This window comes from Falco punctatus, assembly GCF_963210335.1.
Source record: "Falco punctatus genome assembly, chromosome: 6".
In the NCBI taxonomy this organism is placed as follows: Eukaryota; Metazoa; Chordata; class Aves; order Falconiformes; family Falconidae; genus Falco; species Falco punctatus.
In genome coordinates, this window is record NC_137585.1 from 9292999 (window position 1) to 9317438 (window position 24440).

The 24440-nt window shown below is 45.3% G+C and overlaps 1 long non-coding RNA gene across 1 annotated transcript; it reads left to right on the forward strand.

Moving 5' to 3' along the window:
- The first annotated feature begins 109 nt into the window (after positions 1-109).
- On the forward strand, positions 110-24407 carry LOC308065599. The gene is made up of 3 exons (XR_013928807.1): positions 110-20441; positions 21110-21223; positions 23362-24407. It is a non-coding gene; the product is annotated as an uncharacterized lncRNA (long non-coding RNA).
- Positions 24408-24440: the final 33 nt, after the last annotated feature.

Below are 24440 nucleotides of genomic sequence, written 5' to 3' on the forward strand. Positions count from 1 at the left end.
GGCGGCGCGCAGCGGCCAGCGGCTCCCCCGGGGCGGCGCGCGTGGGGCAGGCGCGGCGCGCGGGCGGGTCGTGCGCGCGCCGCTCTGCGGATATTTACGCGGCCGCCTGCGTAACACAGGAGGGCGCGTGCCCGCGGGGGCGGCGTGGGGCTGAGCGCCGCGCGTGCACGCACATCCCTGTCCGTGGGTGCGCGCAGCCGCACCCCACCCCCCCCGCCTCGCCACGCGGGGTGCGCGTGTGGGTGGCCGTACGCGCGCACTGACGCAGCGGCGCGTGGGAGCGCGGCGCCGCCCGGTGCTTCGCGCGTGAGCCCCTGCGCTTTCAGGGAGACACGGGCGTGCTGGGGGGAGGGGGCGGTGCGCGCGCCGGCGGTGCCACTCCCGCGCCGTTCCTTGTCAGCTTTTCCGCGCCGGGGCTTCCTCTCCCGCGGCGTCCCGCAGTTTGCACCGCTGGTGACACCTCGCGTCACCCCCGCTGTCCCGCTGCCGCCTCCTTTCCTTGCCCCGGCCGGGTCCCCGCTGCCGTGGCAGCCCGGCCGCCCGCCGCCCCGCTTCTCCCAGCCGCCTCGGCCTCGTGTCCCCCTGCCCGGCGAGAGCGACGCCTGAGGTGCAGCTTCACGCACCGACCTTCGCTTTCCGCAAGTTCCGCCTCGCTCCTCTGCGAACCCGCGCACTCAAGGAGCGCGTCGTGCAGGGTGGTCGCCTTGCACCCCCTCCCGATCTCCGCTTCTGGCCAATTCCTTCATGGTTCTCAGGACAAAAGTGAGGGTCGGTGGTGGGCACCCCTTGCTGAACGCCCCTGGGGCAGCACGGCCAGCAGCAGCCCCGAAGCAGCCCCGGCTGAAGCCTCGCTGCGAGGCACGCCTCAGCGCGTGGGCTGGACTGGAGGAGGCCTCCCGCACTGAAACTCCCCAGGAACCTTGAACCTGGCTTTGACAGATGTCAGAGCCAAAAGAAAACCACGAACACGCTATGACGCGGACCCTCCCACAGCGGCAAACAGGCTGGGGCTTAGCTGCTCCGCAGGCTGGTAACGCGCTAGAGAGCTGTTTTGAAATTCAAAACGCTTTCGGAGCATTCGGAGGTATTTCCACCCACACGGGCATTGCTGCTCCCAATTCCATTACTTACACCATCTTCTAAACCCTGGGTGGAAATTGTTATTACAGTTCTCATCACTGCATCCCACTGTACACATAAGAGAAAAAAATCTTTTTGGTCCCACAGTTTTTAATCCCCCGCTCTATGTTAATTCCGTTATTTTAAGATTACATCACTTTGTGTTCTACGTTTTCACGGTACGTGAAAGTTTCTAAGAGGTTGCTCATTTGAATCAATTTTGAGAGGAAGGCTTATTACGCTAAGTCAAATGTGTTACCAAAATTCAGACACACGGATGCACTTGAGACATCAGATTTGTTTTCAATGAAGTTATTAATTTTTCTTCCTCAAGTTAATTCTAGAGTTTTATTGAAAAGCCCATTCAACAAAAATTTACAGTATACAGCTCTGGAAGCGTACTGTGCTTTGTTCCATTCCTTTGTAGAAAACTGGCAATGTTTCCCTCTATTTTTTCCAGTATTTTAATAATAAGAAAACGCAAGAATCAGAGTAGTCTCATTTTTCCTTTTCTTGCTGACAATTGGTAATACATTTCCTCTGCTTCAGTATTCAATCTCTTTTCAAAAATTATGTTGTAAGTCATTAATCCTCCAAGCTGGGTAATAAAAAATCGTAACTTCCATGTGGAGACCAATTTCTGCATCTCCTACATTTTCTGAGTACTTCCTGTCAACTAGTTGTAAATAACTACTTTATAAAATTTAGAACAGTACAGAATCACAGATTCGTTGAGATTGGCAGGGACTGCACCCTCCCTTCGGGTATTTATACTCGTTTCTAAGATCCCCCTGAGCCTTTTCTTCTCAACAGTCCCAGCTCGCTCAGGCTTTCCTCCTAGGAGAGATGCTCCAGTCCCTTCATCATCTTCGTGACTGTTCGTTGCACCCTTTCCAGTGTGGCGGTGTCTCTCCTGTACTGGGGAGCCCAGCACTGGACACAGTACTCCAGGTATGGCCTCACCAGTGTGGAGGAGTTACCTGCTGGTAACACTTCTCCTAATGCAGCCTAAGATACTGGTAGTCTTCTCTGCAGCAAGGGTACACTGTTAGCTCATCTTCAACTTGGTGTATCCACCAGGACCTTCAGATCATTTTCTGCAACGCTGCTTTCCAGATGCGTGGCCCGCAGCATGTACTGGTGTCTGTGGTTGTTCATCCCCAGGTGCAGGACTTCACCCTTCTAGCTGAATTTCATGAGGTTCCAGTCATCCCGTTTCCCCAGACCGTTGAGGTTCCTTCTGCGTGGCACCACGACCCTGTGTCCTATTGGCCACTCTTCCCAGTTTTGTATCGTCAGCAAACTTACTGAGAGTATGCTCCGCCCCACCATCCAGATCATTAATGAACATGTTGGACAGTGTTGGACCCAGTATTGACCTCTGAGGTCAACTGGCCTCCAACTAGACTTTGTGCTACTATCACCACCCTCTGCGTCCAGCCGTTCAGCCTCACTGTCTGCTCACGCTTCAACAGCTGCTCTGTGAGGACCTTAAGGGAGAGCATGTTGAGAGCCTTATTGAAGGCCAGGTGGGCAACATCCACTGTTAGGCCCTTGTCTACCGAGCCAGTCATTTCATCATAGAAGTTTATCAGGTTGGTCAAGTATGATTTCTCCTTGGTGAATCCATGCTGGCTACTCCCAGTCACCTTCTCGTCCTTCATGTGCCTTGAAACGGTTTCCAGAATTAGTTGCTCCATCACTTTCCCACGGATCAAGGTGAAGCTGACCAGCCTGTAGTTGCCTGGGTCCTCCTTCCTGCCCTTACTGAAGATAAGAGTGACACTTGCTTTCCTCCAGGTCCTCAGGCACTTCTCCCAGTTGCCATGATCGTGATCAATCAGGCAGTATTGACAGTTGTCGTGCAATGACATCTGCCAGCTCCCTCAGCACTTGTGGGTGCATCCCGTCAGGGCCCATGGACTTATGCATGTCCAGCTTGCTTAAACATTCCCTGACCTGATCCTCTTCCACCAAGGGTACATCTTCCTTGCTCCAGCCTTTCCCTCTGCCCTCTGGGACCTGGGATTCCTAAAGGCAGGTCTTGCCAGTAAAGACCAAAGCAAAGGCGCATTTAGTACCTCAGCTTTTCCCATGTTCCCTGTCACCAGCTCCCCAGTCTCATTCAGCTGTGGGGTTACATTTTCCATAATCTTCCTTTTGTCACCCATGCACTAGTAGAAGGCCTCCTTGTTGCCTTTGACATCCCTCACCAGGTTCAATTCCTTTTGGGCTTGTCTTTGTATTCCTCCCAAGTTACGCATCCTTGCTCCCACCCTCTGTATGCTTCTGTTTAAGTTTGGGTGGCCTTTCCCTTTTGAGGGCCAGGAGCCCCTAGTTCATCCACACATTTTTGCCTGACTTTTTGCTCATCAGGATGGATAACTCTTGAGCTTGGAGGAGGTAACTGCTGAATATCAACCAGCTTTCATGGGCCCATCTTCCCTCCAGAGCCTTATCCCATGGGACTCCTCTGAGCAAATCTTTGAAGATGCTGAAGTCTTGTCGCTCTCCAGGGTCGTGAGCTTGTATTTTGCCCTGCTCCCTCCTCCCAGGATCTCTACCGTCTCATGGTCATTGCAGCAAAGGTTGCCTTCAACCTTCACATCCCCAGTGAGCCCCTCGTCCATGAGTATGCAGTCCAGCAGAGCATCTGCCTCATTGGCTCCTCTGTCACTTGGGTCAGGACATTGTCATCGATGCTCTTCCAGGACTAAAGTCCTCCGTGAGGACAGGGCCTGAGAACATGGGGCTGTGCCTAGCTGTTTGTACAGGGCCTCATCTGCTTGTTCTTCCTGGTCAGGTAGCCGACAGCAGACACCCATTACTGTGTCACCCACACTGGCCTGCTCTTTAATCCTTGCGTTGCTCACATCTTTGTGTTGGCTCATCATCAATCCCCAAGCAGAGCTCCAGGCACTCCAGCTGCTTGCATAATGGCCAACTCCAGGTCTTCTTGGCCTGTCCTTCCTAAAGAGCCTGTATCCCTCCATTGCAACACTCCAGTCACTGGAGCCATCCCAACACACCTCTGTAATCCCCATGGGACTGCAGCCCTGCAACCGCACACACATCTCTAACTCGCCATGTTTATTCCCCACGCTGCCTGCATTGGTGCACAGGCACTTCAGAGAGGTGTACTCCAGCATGCTCGTTTTCCCACAAATGGTCTGGGTTTTTATTCCATAATGTTGCCCTGTCAGCAGTTCCTTGTTTGCATGTAAATTCTTGAGTTTGCCTTAAGCCTTGATTTGTTGATTTTGTCTTCCCTCCTCTTCACATCTCCCAGCCCCTTTGCTCGTCAGCCCTGTGCATCGCTCCCTCACAGGGCTGCTGGCGACTCTCCCTCCCCCATCGTTCCATGTGTAAAGCCCTTTTCACCAGGTCAGCCATCCTGCTGGCAAGGATGCCTTTGTCCTGCTTAGTGAGGTGGATCCTATCTCTCCCAAGCAGACGTTGATCCCATATGGTGTCATAGAAACCAAACCCCTGTCGCTGACCCAGCTCCTCAACCAGTTGACACACAGTTGTCTCCTCTTCCTCCTTGCACCCTTTCCCCTCATCAGCAGGGTTGAAGAGAACACCACCTGGGCCCCCATGCCCTGACCATCGCCCCCAGAAGGAACACTGTTTGCAGAAGATGCATTTTCTTTGAAAGTGTCTAGAAATCTCTAGACATTTCTAAAAAATATTTTCATGGCTCTCTTTCCTAAATAATAGATCCATAGCACATTGACAGCATCCTTCTGACATTGCTGGTGGTGGAAATACCAGTCTTAAACATACTGTTTAAGTTGCTCATAACTTGGCCAAACTGTATAGCTTGGACTGAAATTTGTACTTCTCGTCCAAAAAGTTCAGCGAAAGATACTCAGTCCTGACAATGAGATGAGGGACAATTTTTTCCTTATTTTAATTTGGTTTAGGACTTGGCTTTCTAAGTTGCAGTGACTCTGTGCTTTTGAATGGAAAGCTGACACTGAGCTGTGATAGAGATACATGTTTTACAGTACCTGTTTGGGGGGAGAACAAAAACCACCCCTCAAAACTACTAGCAATCAAATTTCACCAACTTCTGAAAAAACACCTTTAGCACAAGGTCAGTAGAGAAATTATCTGAAGGTGCCGTCTGGAGGTGCGCCGAGCACGCTCCAGCTCTTGCCTGCTGCTTGAATCCCATGTCTGTTGCTCCCACGTGAGCACCATGGGACAGCTGGGGACAGCTGAGCAGGTCACCCTTGCAACTACAGTTCCTCTGGGGCACTGTGGCACCAGTCACTGGTGACTGGAGAGAGAAGACTATCCTGTTGGGTGCTCTTGCATGTCCCTTCTGCTGCCCAAGCTGTGAAAGGCAGGAAGCAGAGGGTGGCTGGGGGGCACGGGGTCTGCCAAATGCAAAACCAGGGACTGAAACGTCCAGGGTGAAGAGACTTGTCGGAAGGGGATGAAATGCTACGGGCAGAAGAAGCCAAAGGAAAACTGGTTGAGAGAGAGAAGAAAGGCCTGGTGGGTGTTTCATAGCCCCCCGATTTGTGCTCCATGTGCTTTGCCTGCCGCCGCTCCGGCTCACCGAGAGTTAGGTGTCTGAGCTGGAGCCCTGAGGAGCTAGACCTGCTTCTCGCTCAGCTTGGGCAGAGTGGCTGTGTGGGACAAAAGTTCTGTTCCCCAGACTGGGGTTTATTGCTGTTTTACTTTTGGAAGGGAACTGAAACCCACTCGACAAAAGACAGCAAAGCTGCGAAGTTAAGCAAGGAAAAGTTATGAAAAACTAGGAATGAGGTTACTTATAAGCTTTAAGTTCAGCTCCTTTAAGTGTAGGGATAATTATATATTTCTCAAGTAGATGATCACATATTCCTCTTCCCACAGGATCCTGCCTTTTTTCAGCAAATGAGCTGTATTTCAGTAGTCCCTTTCATCCCCCTCGCTCGATTTGCAGCTCAAGCTATTATTTAATGCATATTATATAACCCTCAGATAGATGCAGAACTATTCATTCCCTTCTTTCTTCAGGATCCTGTGGGGCTTTTACCGTGATGTACCCATGGGTCACAAGTATTAACATATTTTATCCAGCATCATGTGCAAACAGCTGGGATTTTCATCTCCATTCTGGGAGTGGGGAACGGAGGTAAAAATAGATTAATGCTACTGCTTTCAAGCACCTACTGATTCTGGGTAGCTATGTTGAACGTACATGCATTTCTCTTCCATGGAACTTGCTGCCTTTATGAGTTGGGTGGGACATGAGACACCTGCGTGAGGCGGGGACGTGTAGCATGGGAGCACGGGAGCTATTTTATGGGGCTATTTTGTGTCCCTGGCTTCAGGGGAGGTTGCGGCTGCAGATCCCGAGTGAGAGGAGACATCTCGCTGCAGCGCTGTGTCGACAGCCTGGCCTCCTTGGAGGGGCTGGGCTTGAACCGCATCTTACCTCGCTGCTTCCCGCTGGTGAGCGTACGTTGTTGTTCGTCGTATCCAGTGAATTTTTCTTTCAGTGACTAATCCCTGCTCTGTGTGGGCAGCCCAGGCAGCCAGCTCCGCTTCCCAGTCCCGCAGGGCTGTCTTTTACAATCCTAGCTTCTGGAGTCCTGTGGTACCCTGAAAAATCTGTGCTTTCATTTCTTTGTGCAGAAACTCTTTGCTGGCTGCGTGAAAGATCTTGAAATGTAGCGTTTATGGCTTAAATACCACAAGACAGATCAGAAGAGCTAAAATTCATCGTTGTTGTAAAAATTTCATCGTTGTAAAAATTTCATCATTTTAAACCAACCCCAGTGAATTGGAGTGCTGGGAATTGGCAAGGGTATGCCATAGGAGTTCTAGATGAGATAGGCAGTCTATTTGGTGATTTATGGATATGAATAACATTTTCTACTTATAAATGAGCTCTTTAGGGGCCTCACGCTCTATTGAGAAATCTGAGGGGAAAACAGGGTTTCTGAGGATTCTACACAGTGGATGATATGCAGGTGGCTGCGTTCACCTGTCTGTAACAGGGTGTGCTGATCTAACAGGCTATTGCAAAGAGCAGGTTGCGCCATCAGGTTTTGTAATTAGAAAATGCCGTGTTCACCAAAGCGGAAACATTTTGCAAATACAAATTAATTTCTGTAATTGTATTTCTTGGAAAAAATTGAGATAGCACCTTTCAGCAAAGTGGAAAGGTTCTGTTTCAATAATTGCAGAAACTAACATTTCAATATAGAATTTCCAAATAATTTCACATACTGAAATTTTGTAATACAAAAATGTTTAAATGTTTGTGGGGTTTTTTTTCACAGTAAACAGTATTTTTCTGGGGATGTATTTTATAAAATACATATAGAAATACTCCTTTTTCTTCCAGTTTTGGAAAGGAGAGACATTTAAAGCTGCAGAACTTCCTTTAAAATGGAAAACCCTGATCTACCCAGGTCTAGCTAGACAAGTAAAAGTTTTATTGGGCCTTAAGCCTGAATTTAAGCCATAAATTCTTCAAGTTATAAATGGTTAGTGTGCTCTTATACACATTCGGTGTAATTGGGACCTTATCTTCACTGCAGCCTGTGCTTGTGTTGACGTTGTCATAAAAATTATAGCACAGTGTTCTACTACAGGCAGGTCATTTATACTCTCTACTTACCTTCCTTATTGAAAAATTAATGTAATAACATTTATTTAAATGCAAGTTTAACAAATCAGAGAAAAATAAACTAAAATATGTGGCACTTGATCTACCAAGTCAGTAGGAAAATGGGCTTGGAATTAAGCCCTAAGTGTATGGATGGATCTAAAATGTAGAGGATTGATTGATTGTAATTACATTTACCTTGCATTTTATATTGTCAACAGCTACTTCTCAAGTACGATCTTTAATATTGGTCTGAAGGCAATTTTACAAAATCCAGCTAGTTGTTTGGGGTTGGGCTTTGGTGGGGTTTTTTTTGAGAGCTTTTATTAAGAAAAAACAACTTACACTTACTTTAATGGCAAGTATTGACAGTCTTGTAAATCCTTTAATCTAGAAGGAATCAAAACGGTTTATAGATTAAATGTCTGCAGAGTACACTGGTGAAATGCAAAATGCTGCTTGCTCCACCAACCAGTGTCCAGAATACATTAAATAATGACATAAGAGGCAAGTAAAAAATATCTTTCCCATTAAAGCTGTGGAAGGTGATCTTGGGAAATATAACAAAGATACTGTGGTAAAGAAATAACAAAGGCTCCAAAAGTCATTGCCCCTTGATCTTCATGTTGACCTGCAAGCACCTCCCAGCCTGCTCTGAGAACGGTGAAGCTGGACCTGGGGGGAAAAAGAATTCGTATGGGACAATGTTATGAATTGAGATCACATTCATTAATAATTTTAGGCAAAATAAAATTTTAAAAATACTTCAAAATATCCATTTGACTATGTTAAATAAGTACATTGGTAGTCTACATACAGTGCACCTGCTTCAGCATGGCAAATAAAGAACAATCCATCCCAAAATAACCCACAGCTTGGCACTAACCTGCAAAGTGTTGGATTGAATTCACTCTTAGGACTGCTGTGTTCTACCACACAGAGTATGTGGTTCAAACTTGGATAAGGTACCTAAGAGTTATCGTTTATAAGCAATTTTGGATCATTCCAGATGGAAGGACTGGCAACAATTTCCATCAAGATCTGTGTGTTGTAGAATACAGAAAAACTTATGAGCAAAATAGTTTTGATTATTTGGCTATCTGTGAGATATGAAGAACCTGATTTCAGGCCAAAGTTGAAAGACATGAACTTCACAAAAAGCTGCCGCTGCTGAAGAATGAAAAGTTCTTTTCTAAGAAATGAAGGAGCTGACCAGCAGCCAGTGAAGGAAAAATTTCTCTTGATGGATCGACATCTAAAAAGTTTTGATCAGGTACCCAAGTGTGTCAAAAACTGGGTAGCTGACTAGGCTTAAATACTATGTACTACCATGCAAATATGACTTTTAATAAAGAAACTTGAGGAAGGAGTTCAGCATTTGCTTGCTAGAGCCATTCTCAGGCTCGCTGGGTGGCTGGGGAGCTGCTGCTGACTCTGCCCTGGTCAGTCCTGCCACCTTACCCTGCCGAAGGGGGGTCTGCCCTCTCCATTCCTGTTCTCTGGATGCTCCTTTGTATCATTGCTCCAGCCAAGGCTTCTGGCAGTGTCTTAGGGGTTAACGTGACACAAGACAAATGCACAATAGGCAGTGTTATTCTAAGGAGTATAAAGTATAGCTGGAAGGACCTTATCAAGATAAGAAATTAGCTCACTAGAGCACTGAATTGTGTAGTGACAGTCACACCGACTTGCTTCCGGATCTTTGTTTATTTACCATTTTAAAAAGACTGGATGACAGCCAGCTGTTGGCTCTGCGAGAAGGCAAAGGAACAAGATGTCTACACTGGCAAAGGAACAAGACGTCTACATTTGCAAAGGACTTTGCAAGTTGTAATTTGTGTTATCGTGGCAAACAAGTATAGAACACAGTCCCTAAATTTCAACTCGTAAATCCATTCCTCAGCCGCATATACACACCGCAAACCACACATTCACAACTTCGTCTGCACATACAACACAGATACCACACACACAGAGAACTACACCCAGCACATCCTTCGTAGCCACAGATCAAACCCCAGGCAGAGGCTCAGCGTAAGCAGCTCAGCTCAGTACAGTCAGTAAGAAGGGTTGAGATAAAAAATAACGGAGAGGTGCAGAACATGCTGTGCTCCCTAGGGGACACGAGAACAATATTGTCGTGTCCTCCAGCATCTCTCCTGGAAATGGTCTCTCCCTTGCATTTTGTGGTTGTTTCTGAAGTCAAGAGCCTTTGTAATCTTTCCTAAAGTGGTAGTCTTTGTATAGCTATAGAAATTCATACAATGACAGTAAGGATGAGGGGGTTATGAGTGGAAAAGCGTAAAAGGAATGTAAACTAGCCTCTGACACAGAGTAACACACTCAGGGGAAGGTGTCTACCCAGGAGTATCCTGGCTTTGTAATTAAATGTAATGCTATACCAAGATGAATAATGCTGTGAGATCTGCCTGTGGCACTGGATTCTCCTTTTGCCTCTCATGGCTAATGAAGACCATAGAGTTAATAAATTCCTTCTCTGCTCCTGAGTATGCCGTCAGCTTTTTTTCTTTCTTGTCCTCGGGAAGTTTTGTGGAGGAAGCATGTGTCAAAGCAGACTTGGACACTGAGATTCGGTTCTTAAGTCTGGGGCCTGATCTTCTGAAACAAGCATTCTCCTTTTCCTCTGAGTCTGTTCCCAGTAATTATCATGCAGCATATGACGACACATTCCTGCAGGGAAGATGGTTGGGAGATACATTGAACATAGTCAGTTCAAGGTTTTATGGCATGTCATGAAAGAGTTTTTAAAAGTGGCAAGTGATGAAGTGAATTGTCTAAGCCAGTGCAAAACATTTATAATTAGGAAACAAAGCACTGGAATAAAGAAAAATTACCCTGGCCTGCAGGGTGTGTATCTGCAAGCAGGTGGCAACTCTGCCTGGCAGGAGACGTGCTGATAGCTAAGTTGTTCAAAACTTTGTTCATAAAAGCAAGTGTCAGGCTCCGTGGGGGTGGCAAAAATCCCATTTAGTTTAAACCTAAGTTGCATTAAAGCAAACCAGAGCTCCAAAGAAGAAGTCTGCTCTGTCAAGTAAAAAGAGAAGTGTCTAAGGTGTGATCTAATACAGTGCCTTTTCACTAGGCATTTAGAGGACCCTGTGAAATGCTCCAGGAATGCCTCCTGTCTGTGTTGCAACATGAGCTAAATGTTGTTGGACTCAAAACAGCTCCCAGCGGACTGACAGCCCAAGATAGCAAGGCTGGGGAGGTTATGTTGCACCAACATGGAAAAGGCTGGATTTGGAGCCTGCTCTCCTGTTCTGTTCTGACACCAGGACTGCTGGTGCATTCAGGTGGGCTCACCTAATGGTTGCATGTAAGACAGGAGAAGAAATACATCAAGGGCTAACCATGATAAAAATCCATCCAATCTTGCTTCCCTTCATAAACAGCAAAAATCAAAGCATCAGCCTTTTCTGAATGATTTCTGCTTGACTTAATGCCTATCTGATCATTTACATGACACTAATTAGAGAGTTAGAACATTACCTGCAGCTAGTTTCCTGAAACGATGAAACCTGAATGTTATTGCCTGACAGCACATATAAAGAGAGTCGCACTGCAGGATACTGTTGTCCAAGGAGACAGTTGCTTTCTTTCACCTGAAAGAGCTTCAAGGTCCTTGGAGCCCTTTTGCTAGTCCTGGCTGCAGGTTAGGCCACAAAACTAATGCTCCCAGATTGACACTCAAGATGCATTTCAGCCCCTTTTGTAAAGCCCTGTTTTAAATTACACTTTGGGAAGGCTGTGGCATTTGTTCTTTTCCAAAAAAAAAAAAAAAAAAAAAAAAGCATTGCTTCAAAATAAGAAATGCAAAACTCTTTTGTTTTCAAAATGCTGAAACAATGTTTGGCTTTTCCGGATCATCTTCTTTTTTTTAGCCATGACTTCGCCCCAGATAGGGCCTGAGCTTGCCGTTGCACAAGCGCTGCATTTCTCAGTTAATCCATTCCAAAAAGCCTTCTCTCTGTGGGTCCCTTGTCAGTACACTGCTGTTCCACACCATATGAAGTGCTAGCTGTCTCATGAGGGACCCTGCTGACAGAAGCAACCCAGATCTCCTGCTTTAACCTCAGGTGGTTTGTGATTCTACAATTTTGAGGGTGAATGCCAGGCATCCTCATGAACATACGGGACATTCCCCTTCACTCCAGACCACCACTGCAAGAAGATGTGAGGTGGTGATGGAATTTGCCTTCCTCAGAACACATGACGTATTCAGCGTTGTCTTAGGTAATGCAGAGCAAGCCAGTTCCTATTAAAGCGAGAAGTCCCATTCCCCTGCTATACACAGCTAGCCCGTTTCCTTACTTCTTCCCAGGAATTTCCAAGCTCACGCAGGAATCCTGCAAGGAGCATTGTCAGGTCATGCAGGAAAGGCTGCTACACTGCTGCACCTCCTCTTGCCAATTGAGCCAAAAAGCCTTTTTTCTATATATCCGTGCTGAAAAGCTAACAGGGAATCAAACACATTTAAAACAGAAAGGAAGACAAACCTCCCAAGGCCGGCAGAAATAATGGTTTTATCACAACTTTTAGCTCTTAGGTAAATAAGAGTAAAACCGAGAGATTTATTCCAGGCCCCACGATGAGTCCGTTCAGCCAGAGCCGGTAGATGGCAGTAAAAGATGCGGAATAAGGAAGATTAAACCTGCAGTGGGGAAACGGCAGGCGGGTTCCCGTTTCAGTGCCGCGGGGTAGGAAGGCATGGTTTCTTGGAGAGTCATTTTTTTTCTTACGCCTCCTGCCTTTCTCCTTAGGTCCTTTGGACACGCAAGAATTGCCAGTGTTATCTGTACATTAAATTTGTTTTCACGATTTAACCCCACAAATAAGATTCCCTCAAGAGTTGCAAGCCTGATTGATAGGTAGGATCACGCACAAGCTGCTGAAAGGCAGCTCCCCTTCACCCACCGCCCGGTAACTGGTGGGTATGATCCACCAACTGCACAACAGCTCATGGAGAAAGGGAAGAATACAGCCAGCTGACATGCAGATAGCCAGCTGAAGTAACCGAGAGCCCATTTGTCCACAGTAATGTCTGGTCAGCGTTTGGATTAGCAAATTGAATATGGCAAAGAAAAACCATCCCAGAACCTTGAGCGAGCGTAGCGGTCAAAGCCCGGACTGTGCACTTTAATACAAAGCAAAACCTTGTACAGCAGAATACCGTGTAGTCCTGCATTGTGTGAGCTGAATGAAATGCTCGGCATTGTGGTCTGCGTTAGTTGTGATTCCATCCTGCAACAACTGAGTGCTTCCCACCTGGGCTCTAAGGGACATGGCTCTCACCTGTCATGCTGAGAGGGATGAAACACGGCACGGGAGCGCAAGACTGCAGAGCCATCAGACCCTAGCTTTGCATGTCTTGTCATCACATTATATCCGTAGGAAATGTATTAAGCTCCATCCCAAAACTAGTTTGTTCTCCTCCTCCTCCCCCCCAATAAATGCCCTCTGATTATCACCTGTAGTATCCCATAGGCTGCACTCTGTTCCAGCTGTGACATATACCATAATTCTATAAACTGCAATGAACATAAACAAATTGTTATTATATAACATATACAATACAGAATCAATATAATTAGTGCAATTAAAATACATTGAAAAGTCTAAATATAAATAATAAAATTTCCAGTTCACATTGGAAGCAGGCTGGCATTTTTCACAGAAAAAGGCTTCTGCCAAGTGAAAAATTAATTCCAAGTTCTTAAAAATCTGGAACTTTTTCAGCAGGTAAAACTATTCAAAGAAAGTTTTTCAATGAAAATAGAAGCATTAATTCCACTGAAAAGTTTTCTTAGGGGAAAGCTGCTTAATCACAAGGTATATGTAACACCTAGAGAAAATAGCATCCTTAGCTGAGTCACCAGCAACCACAAAGACTCCTGGATTTTATATTCCGGGCCTGTCCCTGCTGAGAGTGAGAGATCCCTCATGTCACAGCCCTAGGAGGGTTTAAATTAAACCAACCTCACACACACTGTGTGAGGCTGAATTTAATTTAATGGCTTCTGCCTGATACCCCAGAGGGATATGTGTTCTCTGAAGACACTTCAACAAGACCCTTTGGTAAGTCCCAATTTGTTTCAATTTATCCTTGAAATGTACCATTGTTCCTTTTCCTCTCCTTTTCACACCTGTCACCATTTTAGAATCACAGAAAAATTTACGTGGGAAGAAGGTCATCTAGTCCCGCTCCCTGCTTAGAGCAGGGATAACTTCAAAGTTTGATAAAGTTGCTCAGATTTTCTTGTAGAGCTGAAAAATCTAATAAAATCCTGTAACTAGGACAACCAAAAAGCTCGTTGAATGGCAAGGAAACTCTTTGTCATGGCGTATCTTTAAGCGAGGGCTGAAGGCGTTCGCTGACACACCGTTGTTAACACAGAGTTCTGCGGTCCCTGTTCCAGACTCTGTAAAGAACATACAGTATAAACTGCACAGGCGATATGTATCAGGTATGACTATCACTTTCCATCATGCTTATATAAAACATAAGTTGCAGCGTATAAAGCAGTAATGCACTGAGATACCCAGGCAGGTATCTAATGCCAGTAGTGACTTGTCTACTGTTTAATGCCACAACGGCTGTTACCAGGTTCTATTTGGAGGGGAGGTCGCTTTACCTTGCCAGGTGCTTTCTGAAGTTAACTTCGGGGATCAGCAGTCCTCTGGAGGAGTGTTAAAAGTGAATACCAGATTAAGGTGTGAATCATGGGAAACCTTTCTGGGGCTGGTCTACAAGGTTTGCATTTGAATTGGATCTGCCTGGGGATAACTTGACAGTGCTGGGACAAGGATTTTGATTGAACGGGAAATCCTAGCCTTAAGGTTGTATGAGTGGCTGGACAGCTGCAGGGAACAGATGATGAAACCTTCTGGTTTCGATCTACAAAGCTGAGTAAACATACTTCTTCAATTTCTGTACATGCAGAGCCATTTAAGTCTTCTGAGCTCGGCAGGCAAAGCTGGTTTTGTGGTCCCGCAACAAGGTGCAAGAGCCAGACTGTTCCTGACTTGGGAAGTGGAATGGGGAGGGCAAGGAGCAGACCTGGAATGGAGAGAGTGGGGAAGAGAGCCCCGGCAGGGCTGTGCTTCCTCATCCTGCTGTTCCCTGAGAAGGATGGAAGGATGGCATCTGCTCCCCACTGACACGCTCCTGCGGGAAGCAGCTCCCAAGCCCTCCCTCAAGCACAACAGCAGCAAGCCTGGTCTTCCCATGCTGCAGCAGGGGTAAGGGCCTTGGCTATTGCTGCTCTGTGCACACAATAAATGTGTTGTTAGCATCATAGTAAATGCTTCTTTCCTTATTTTCACTTTAGTGCTTGTCTGCTGTAAAGGAAGATTTCAGAGCGACTGGTGAGCAGCAAGGCATTGCATACCTGTGGGTAGGGGAAATCTCTACACAGGGGTACAGAACCACCTCCTCAGCATCCAGCCTTCCCAGTACAGAAATCGTGGGTAGCAAGGGTGTTCCTCCAGTGAGCTCCAGCAGGCAGGGTGAGAGCTGGTGAATGTGGGGAGCCCTTGATGACCAGCTTTAGCCAGATGCTCCCTGGCTGTCCTTCAGAGAGCACAAATCCCAAGGACCTCTGGGAAGGTTGCTGCTCCCCTGAGGGTGCAACTCTCCATATGAATTATTGTGTCATTGTATTTTCATCAAGATTTAGGCTTTCACTTAGAAAAAGTGTTATCTAAATATTCTCTTTGAAAAGAAGACACAAGGATCCCGTGAAGAACCATATTGTTGATCTCTGGAAAAGGCAGTGTGGATGGGTTCAATTGCTTGCACAAGGGCATGTACTTTTGTCTGGGATGACCTACTACTTCTGATACAACTCCAAGGGATTGGCAAACACTACACAGCATCTGCAGAAGGTCTTCTTCTGTCTGAGGGGGCACCTGGAGGCTAGAAGGAAGACTTAGGCAATATAAGATGTTCACATTTAGGCATCCCACCATTAAACTCTCTGTGCTGAATGAATGGCTTTTCCATTCTGTCAGGAGTAAGCCTTCAAGAATCAGTTAGCTTATTTCAGAAATGAACAATCTGGCAGTAATTCAGTCCCCAGAAGGCTTTGTGCCACTCTGTTGCTGCTTCTAGCCTCTGTTGGCTTCAGCCCAGGCAGTACGTTGCAGCCAGCCACCTGACCATCGCACTGCCTCTCTGGCCACCGCGGGGCAGTGAAGTTCTGATGGCCACCTGGAAGGCTGAGAAGACTGAGAAGAGAGCTGGGCTGTGAGCCTGGGCTCCGTACTTGAGGTATCTACAGGAACCCCACTAGCTGCTCTGGGCCGTCTGACCCTTTGCTGCAGCCATGACCCAGACCCTTGTACCCGAGCTGAAGCGGGTAAGCTCTCGGTGACCCAGGCAGGTAGGAGCTAGAGGGAAGATGAAATGGCTGGGAACAGGGGAGGGGATGGGGAGGGAAGGAACAGCAGAACTTTCCTCCATGTACCATGTAATGATCTGCTTAGTAACTACCACACCCTGCTGTGTCCTAGAGCTATTTTTATCTGATGACACTTCTGTGCTGACTCATCCCAGTACTCAGCTTCTGACACATGCCTATGAACCACCAGGCGAAATACACACCCATACTCATGCTTTAACTCCAAACCCACTGATCTGCCTATAATGCTTTAAAGCATGTAAGGAGCATAACAAGCTTTCTTTTTAACAAGACCCAATGACCTGCATATACCCTGTCACCACAGCACAGTGGCATTATCTGCCAGATCCTTCGATGATTAGGACATGCCCAAATGTTCTTAAAATTACCGTCAATGTGAATGATACTGTTATTATCTGGAAGAGGTGGACTTTTGTAGCACAACCAATATGTCCTTAAACCAGAGATCAGCAACAACAGATCATAGCAGTAAATTCTGATTTGGGTACTGAAGGTCTGCTCTGGCTGCACCTTAAATGTTAGGAACAGCATTTGGGCTGAGAAGAAATAGAAAATACATCACAGAGCCTGAAAGTGATTTGGCAAAATTATCTCACATTCAGTAAAATCATACTTGAACCGTCTTCCCTCTGCCAGCTGTCAGTGCCGAGCTGCTCCTCCTGGGCCTGATTCACTCACATTTAGGAAGGCCACCAGCAGTAGTGGGCTTCCTACCACAGTTCATACACTGTACATTGCCCAACCTGATGTTCCCGAGTGTCAGAATCAATCAGAGTTGGTTCAATGGAATCATATTCTCTGAGATACAATTTTGCTTCTTAATTATATTTGGTTTCTTTGTATGACAGCATTCTTTCTATCACCAAAGAAACTGCTACAGAATTACTTCTGCTGATAACCCTTTTGACTCTGATTTTTTTCTGTCACTGTTAGCTGCTAATACCTATCACTGTTACATAGCTTGTTTTATGTGGTCACCAGAAATATTCTCTTCCTGCAACTACAGCCTCCAGATATAGACAAGAAATAATTGACTAGTTTACTCCCTACTCATCTTCTGTGTGATAGACCATCTTCTTCAGTGAACACCCCAGCCAAGAGGGATCTTCTACACCCCCCACTTTCCATCTTTGCCTTTCACTATATCCCATTTCATACATTCTCTAGCACCTCCAATCTCTCTATGCTGAGTCATACTTCTACTAACTTTCTGGTTTGGTGGCACTTACATGCTAGGATTTTGGATGACACAAGATGTTTTTTTCCTCTCAGGTAAAGGAAGAAACAAACAAAATCAGTTAGATCCTTCTGCAACAGGCAGGTGACAGTTACTAGTAAAATGAAGAAATTGGGAGTCTGGGATGTATTAAATGATGCACCCAGAAGAAAAGGAATGGCTTCTATCCCTTGTCATCCTGCCAGTCTACTTTCCTAGCTACCAAACCTTCCACATCCTAGATTAAACCCTCTCAACTGCTCACACCCTACAATCTAGTCCATCCAAACTCCTGGACTTGCATGAGTCCTGTGAGTCTCCAGAAAATTTTCTCTTACATATATACTTCAGCCTCTGTTCATAAATCTTTGCTGGGAATACTTCAGAGACAATGCAATGAGATTAGTACTTGATTCCTGCAGAGCTTGAGAGCAACCTAATAAATTTAATTATGGTCTCAGTAAAACCCTACTCCCAGGTGTATAATCAGTTTTTCTCATGACTCATGTTTGTTGTGTTTAGAGATCAGGCTGACTACACCACTGTGACAGCTGAAGAATCAAGTGTAATTAGTAGGTCTTTTTCACTTCTATTTTTCCCCCTAATCTGTTATGGCTCAGCCTCTTTCTTTTCACTGACTCCCACTTCTTAGAACATGTGAAAAATGTAGAAACTACAATCTGGATCGGTCAAACACACTGCTTACCATCCTTTTGACTTCACATGCTGCAGTCCTGACATATACAAGGGCCACTGGCTTAAGCAAGATCAGACCTACCTTTGTAAAATGGTGCTTCTCAGACAGAAGACTGCCAAATATCAATTCCACCTGGTAGTCCAAATCAGAGGCATGAATTGAAATGAGAAATGTTGATCTTATGAGATGGTCACATTAGAAGTCACCTCCTTGGGAAAGATTCGCCATATCATTTTCAGTTGTAACATTTTTTCCCTGGAAATAAAGAGACTCGGTGGTTGCAGCTGTACCTCTTATCACTGAGAAGCCATCTGGACATTTGACTGTTGAGGCCAGCTAGAAATAGTCTGCTTAAAATTCCAAATAACCAGACGTGTGTTCTGCACCACATGCTTTCTTTCCTGAGGTAACAGCATCAATGAGCGGATGCAAAATCAACCAGCAAGCATCTGTTTCCCTTTGTTTACCCTTATTCTGAAAGTTCTGAAATGATCATCTTTTGGGAAGCAGAAACACAAATTACTGGTGTTAGACAACGTTAGTAGAGGGACTGGTCTGAAGAGTATGAAGAAATGGCACGAACAGTAGATGGACCTTTGAGACCTTGTGGGGGATTGGTGGCTGTGCCGGGGCAAGGCATGCTAACTACTTATTGGAGTTACCCTGGTATGGGATGGTAAAGGACCTTGTTGCAGCTGGCTAGTTTTGAGAGTGCTGCGACAATCGGTGCCCCGTGTGAGGCTCAACCTCGGGACCTTCAGATGAGGAGACTGAGTGTAATGAGTGGTGACAGCAATAATGGCTGTGTCAGTGGACATTTGAAGTTTTGAACAGTGACGGCGGTGCCCAACATAGTGGAGACAGGCGGGGACAGCCTGCGATCCAGATCACATTGGGATAGGCGGGAAGAGCCTGGGGATCTGGATCAGACACCTGTAAAGTTGAGCCGTTGGGATCAAAGAGAAGGAAGCCTGACTGCCGTGGAGACCGAGGGTAACTGGCGATAGTGGCAGAGTACATGGCCTGAAGTGGCAGCAGCCCGCAGCAGCGGCGGGTCCAGAGCGGGTCTGGCCAGACAGCGGTGATGGCTGTACCAGGGGAAGGCGCGGGAGCAGTGCAGTGCCACGGGTGGCTCCTGTTGTTGCTGCTGCTGCTCAGCCTGGTGGTATTCTTGCCAGCGTTTATGTGCTCGCTGAAGGTGTCTCCAGTCGTAGAAGAAAGAGCAACCACAAGGATGTTGAGAAGCTTGTTGGGACACAGAGTAATGTATTAGTGCTGTATTCTAGATCCACTGCTGTTAAAAGGTCGTTCAGGTTACTGTCCGGTGTGACCCAGGAGGTGAAAGGATGACATACTATAAGCTCATTAGAATTTCCCTCTGAAGAAAAAAAAATCCCAGATTTCAGGAAAGCAGATGAGAAGAAAGGTGATCAGCCCCCAGAAACTGAAAAGCCCAAGATGAAAGTGAGGAAAGGATATGTGTATGAGTTCAGGGACAAATTGTCTGGACTGTATGAAAAGTTTATTTGTAAAAAGGTTGTGATGATTGTTAAATACCTAAGGTACGAAATGTTAAAAAGGGAAAGAAAAAAAGGGGGGAATTGTAGAGGAATGAAGCTGGGTTAATTAACATTGGTAACATACAGCTGTGGGCTGGCTTCAGGGGCAGCGGGTTGGCTGATGTAGACAAGGTGCAGCTGTGGCTGGTTCTGTGAAGTGGTTAAATAGCTCTAAGGGGAGCAGCTAATGGGGAGGGATCTGGAGAGAAGTGTCTTGGATGAGAGGAGGCCAGGAGAAGGCAGCAGAGGTGAGAAGTAGAGGGATTAGTCTGATGAGTATGAAGAAATGGTACAAGCAGTAGATGGACCCTTGAGACCTTGTAGGGGTGGGGTGGTGGTGAACGTGCTAGGGCAAGGTGTGCTAGCTACTTATTGAAGTTAACCTGGTATGTGATGGTGAAAGCCTTGTTGCAGCTGGCTAGTTTTGAGAGTGCTATGACAGAGGTTCAGTCCAGGCCACCAGCATTTTGTAACGGTCTTCACCTTGTGATCGCTTTAAAAATAGGTCTCCTGGCTGTAACAGTAAAGCCTGTGTTTTGCCCTTCTTTATGGCCCCACAGAGGACACCCACGTGGCCTTCCTCACAGGTCTCCCAAATGAATTCCTCCTGGTGATGAAACCACATGTAGCATCTGAAAGGCTTCCCACCCTGGGAATCTGTCCTCAGCACTGGGGAGGTCCAACACCCAGCTTCCCATCCCTGGTTCTTCCACAGTGTCCTCCTCTTCCTTCCTCTCTTAAGTGTTCAACCATGTCCTGTGGAGATGACACAGAATGAGGAGACCACAAATGCTGTGTAAGTGCTTGCTGTGCAGTGTGTGAAACCTTACTTCCAATGTATAGTTGTGTAGTCCAGAAGGACTTATATGAGAATGATCTAGAGATCAGCTTGTCCTCTTGAGCTTCACGGAGAACTAATAAGATGCTGATTTAAATAAAGCTGTAGATGGAAAAATCCACAAACTATTAAAAAGCTCTGATTTTTAATGAACATTTTCCAAACTGTATGTTTACACGATGTTGTGAATGAACTAGCACAATGCTGGCAACAAGATGCCCCAAATGATTATAGAAACATTTGCTACTTGGCCACTTCTCTCAGGGACTGAGGGGGATCTGACCTGTTTTTTCACTGCAGGTTTTTTGTTGTGGTGTTTTGGGTTTTTTTTACCAGCAAAGATACAGCATATAGTGGTTCTGTTCTGTAATTTAGATACCTATTTAATCAAAAGTAAAGTGAGGCTTACTGCTTCACAGCCAAAGGAACACCAGACAGGAATTGAACACCACGAGCTGAAAACTTCCAAAATTTCTTTTTTTAAAAAAATACATTACTGCCCTGTAATAACAAGCCTTTAGTGGTCTTACAGCTCAAATACATCCTTATTTACGTTAACTATAATTCTCAGCTCACGTTAGCAATGAGGAAAAGGGTTTGTTATACCTAAAAGCACTCTTTTTCAGGATCTGGTTGCAGACATCTAGCTAAATAAGAGACAAGGAAAACATCTACGGGCTGTCTCTGGAAAACGCCTTCACTTTGCACTGGCTGGTGCCTTCAGTTTCTCTGCAGCCACAGTAAGGAGCCCAAGTACAGAGAGATTTCAACCACTGGAGGGCAGCAGCAGCTGCACCGTCACACAGCAATAGCTATTTGGAAATTGGCCGAAAAATCTTTAGAATTTGCTGTTTGCCCTCAAAACACTGGGAAATAGATTAGTACGGTCAATCAGCCAATGATTTTTTTAAAAAAGTATGTTTAAGTTTCTAATTTATTAACAAAAATAATTGTAACGGATTTCAAGTGAAGAGAAAGATCACCCTAGCAAGTAATTTCTGGCACCTGACAGAAAGTGGGATTTGCAATTACAATGATAAATGTCAGTAATGCCATCAGCCTTGGGAGAACAGACCCAAGGTCACATCGGTGAAAAAAACATACACATTCTGAGCAGCCTTTGACGTAGCTGCAGTAAAACGTTATTCTTCAAGTACTCCTGTGCCAGGTGGGTAACACTACCATGTCAGGTGTGGAACACAAAGCTGGGACTGATGTTTCAGACATCCTAATGGCTGCTTTTTGCAATGATCATGGAAACTGCAGGATGGAAAGGACTTCACTAATTTTGAGAAATGCTTGGGACATGGTTCAAATAAAATACCACCTCTGAAAAGCTGCTCTGGAATAATGACCATAAGCGTACTCAGTTTCAGCATCCCTACAAAATCCATTACATTGGTGTTAACTTTCAGGAGCAAGAGTACAGAGGTACAATGAAATTAATACAATCAACTAAAGTGATTAAATACTTCAAAAGCAGTATGGACACTGTTGAAAAACAGGCAAGGCTTAAGGAAAGTAGTTCAAAAAGACTCTCTTCTAATTTTTTCCTTCCCAAGCTATCAAAGGCCAAGCACCCCAGTGAAGTGGAAATAAGCAAAAAGTAGTAATAATTTTTTGTACTAAAAAGTAGTAGCAATAAGTAATCCTGCAAAAAGCTTAAAACCTGCCCAAGCAAAGTTTTTAAAAAAAAAAAGTACACTTTGGCAAGCAGGATACAAAAACACAGGTAAAATATGGAGGCAGGAAAATTTGGAAAAACCTTCCCCATGGCATAGAAGTCACCTCATGATTTTTGCTCAAGCTTGAGAGTCAGGAATCCTACCCGAGGATCTGTATGGCCAATTGCTTATGCTTTTTTAAAGAAAACAGTCAAAAAAAAGACAGAAGTATGGCAAAAAAACAACCCAACCCAAAAAATCCAAAGAAACTCTTGGTCTGTATTGTTAAGGAGGTTCCTACATCAGAACTTTTCCTAACGAAGGATGCAACAAAAGCCCTATTACCTGATCAGATTTTAATACAATATAAGGTAAAGAGCAAACATGGCTTTTAACAAGGGCACTCATCAATGGGCTGGAACTCTGTATATAGGCAAGGGTGATCTGATTTACACTTGGATTTTTTAAATGTTTACAAGGAAATCCATTGGAGTGTCCCAAAGAAAAGAAAAATTAAATTAAAAAAGGTAAATTTCTGTATTATTGTCTAGTTAAGAACAAGAAATGGAGAAATAAATAGTTCACTGTCACAAACAATGAAGGTGACTATGTCCTAAAAGGAACTTTATTGTAGCCTGTTGCATCTTAAGGACTCATGAATGATTTTGAAAAATGGGTACAGAGGAGGGTGTAAAATATACCAAAACTGAATTGCTTAGAACCATAATAAAAAAAGCAGACTATGAAGAGTTAAGAAATACTAAGTCACTAGCCAATAAACCAGCATTCATTCATTCTTTATTGAAAATGCAGAGATGCACATCAGGAAAAACCATACACATACAGACTGATGAGCACAGTCTGAACTAGCAGTGGTCAGCTGGACACGCTTCTCTTGTAACAACAGTATAGGACATTTCTGGTCAGCGATTCTAGCATATGTTAATTATTCAGTTGGCAGGGCCAAAATAAACAACAGCAGGAACTTTTTCAGTGTTGTTAAATTAAATTTTCAAACGTGGTTACAGGATTTGTACAACCACAAAACTTAAATTTACACAAGAGATTTAGATAAATTCCTGAAATTCCTTGCAGGATTAGTAGACACTAATCTTGACATGGAAAGTCACTAATGAATAGATTGCCGAGGTGGGAGGCAGGACCAGAGGCAGTATCAGTGCATAATTGCCCCATCCTTATTTTCTTCCCTCCAGATCTGCCTTTGGCCACTAAATGAGAGCATTACCAACAGGGTAGGCAGATGTATCATCTGCCCTTGTATACAGCCTCCTGTATAGCAAAAGTACATTACTGCTGATAGACATGGACCAGCTGAGTGACGATGCAGCCCTAAAGAAGTGTCATCACCAGCTCAGACCAGCAAAGAGCCCCATGCAAAAGACTTTCTAATTAAAGCCTATCCAAGTTGATGACTGAATTTGTGAAGTAGTTTGCCATTCATTTTACAGGGGACAGTGAGACTCGGAGCATGTGAAAGTCTGAGTTTTAGAAGCGCTTACATTACAGATTCAGGGGGCATTTTTCGTGATTTGCACATTTGAAAGCAAAGCAAACAGGTCTGTCACAAAACCTGCAATAGCCTTTACTCACAGCCACCAGACCACCATGCAGTGTAGCGGCATCTTAAAAGATTTTACTATCTCCTTCTGTACTCTGCCTGCCTACCCATTCCTCTTCTGTTGCCATTCCTGCTCTTACAGCTTGAAACACCTACTTTTGCAGCCTACAGCCCCAAAGGCTTTCTCTTGTGTGTAATCTCTTCTGGTCCTTTTTGCTATCTAGAACCACAGTTCTGTTCCTCCTCACATAGCTTTCATCCTGGAATAGCAGCTTGGAATTGGAAGCAAAGAAAAATAAGCCATACTAGAAAACCAAGTCAGATAGGGCACTGAGGAAGACAGGTTCAGGCAATGCTCTTCAGGGGCCCAGCACATTTAATCTGTGTCCAGGGAGCTGAAGCAATCGCTGGTTTTGGTGGTATACAAGAAGCCACTTGTGCTGCATCAATCAAAGCTGTAGCTTTCTATGCCCATTCATCTCTGACATGCGAAGCTGGCCAGAAAAAGAATGAGACAGACTGAAAAACTGAAGCGGTTTTCTGAAGGCTTTCCACAGAGCTTTCAAAAGTGATTTTTTTATTTTGCTGCTTTACTTCAAATTTGAGGCTTTGTATGGTTCATTGTGTCACTCCAAGACTCAGCAGAAATATTTCCAGACCACAGCACACTGTTAGTACGCCTAGCAAGGATGTCAACAGAGCATCTTTTCCTCC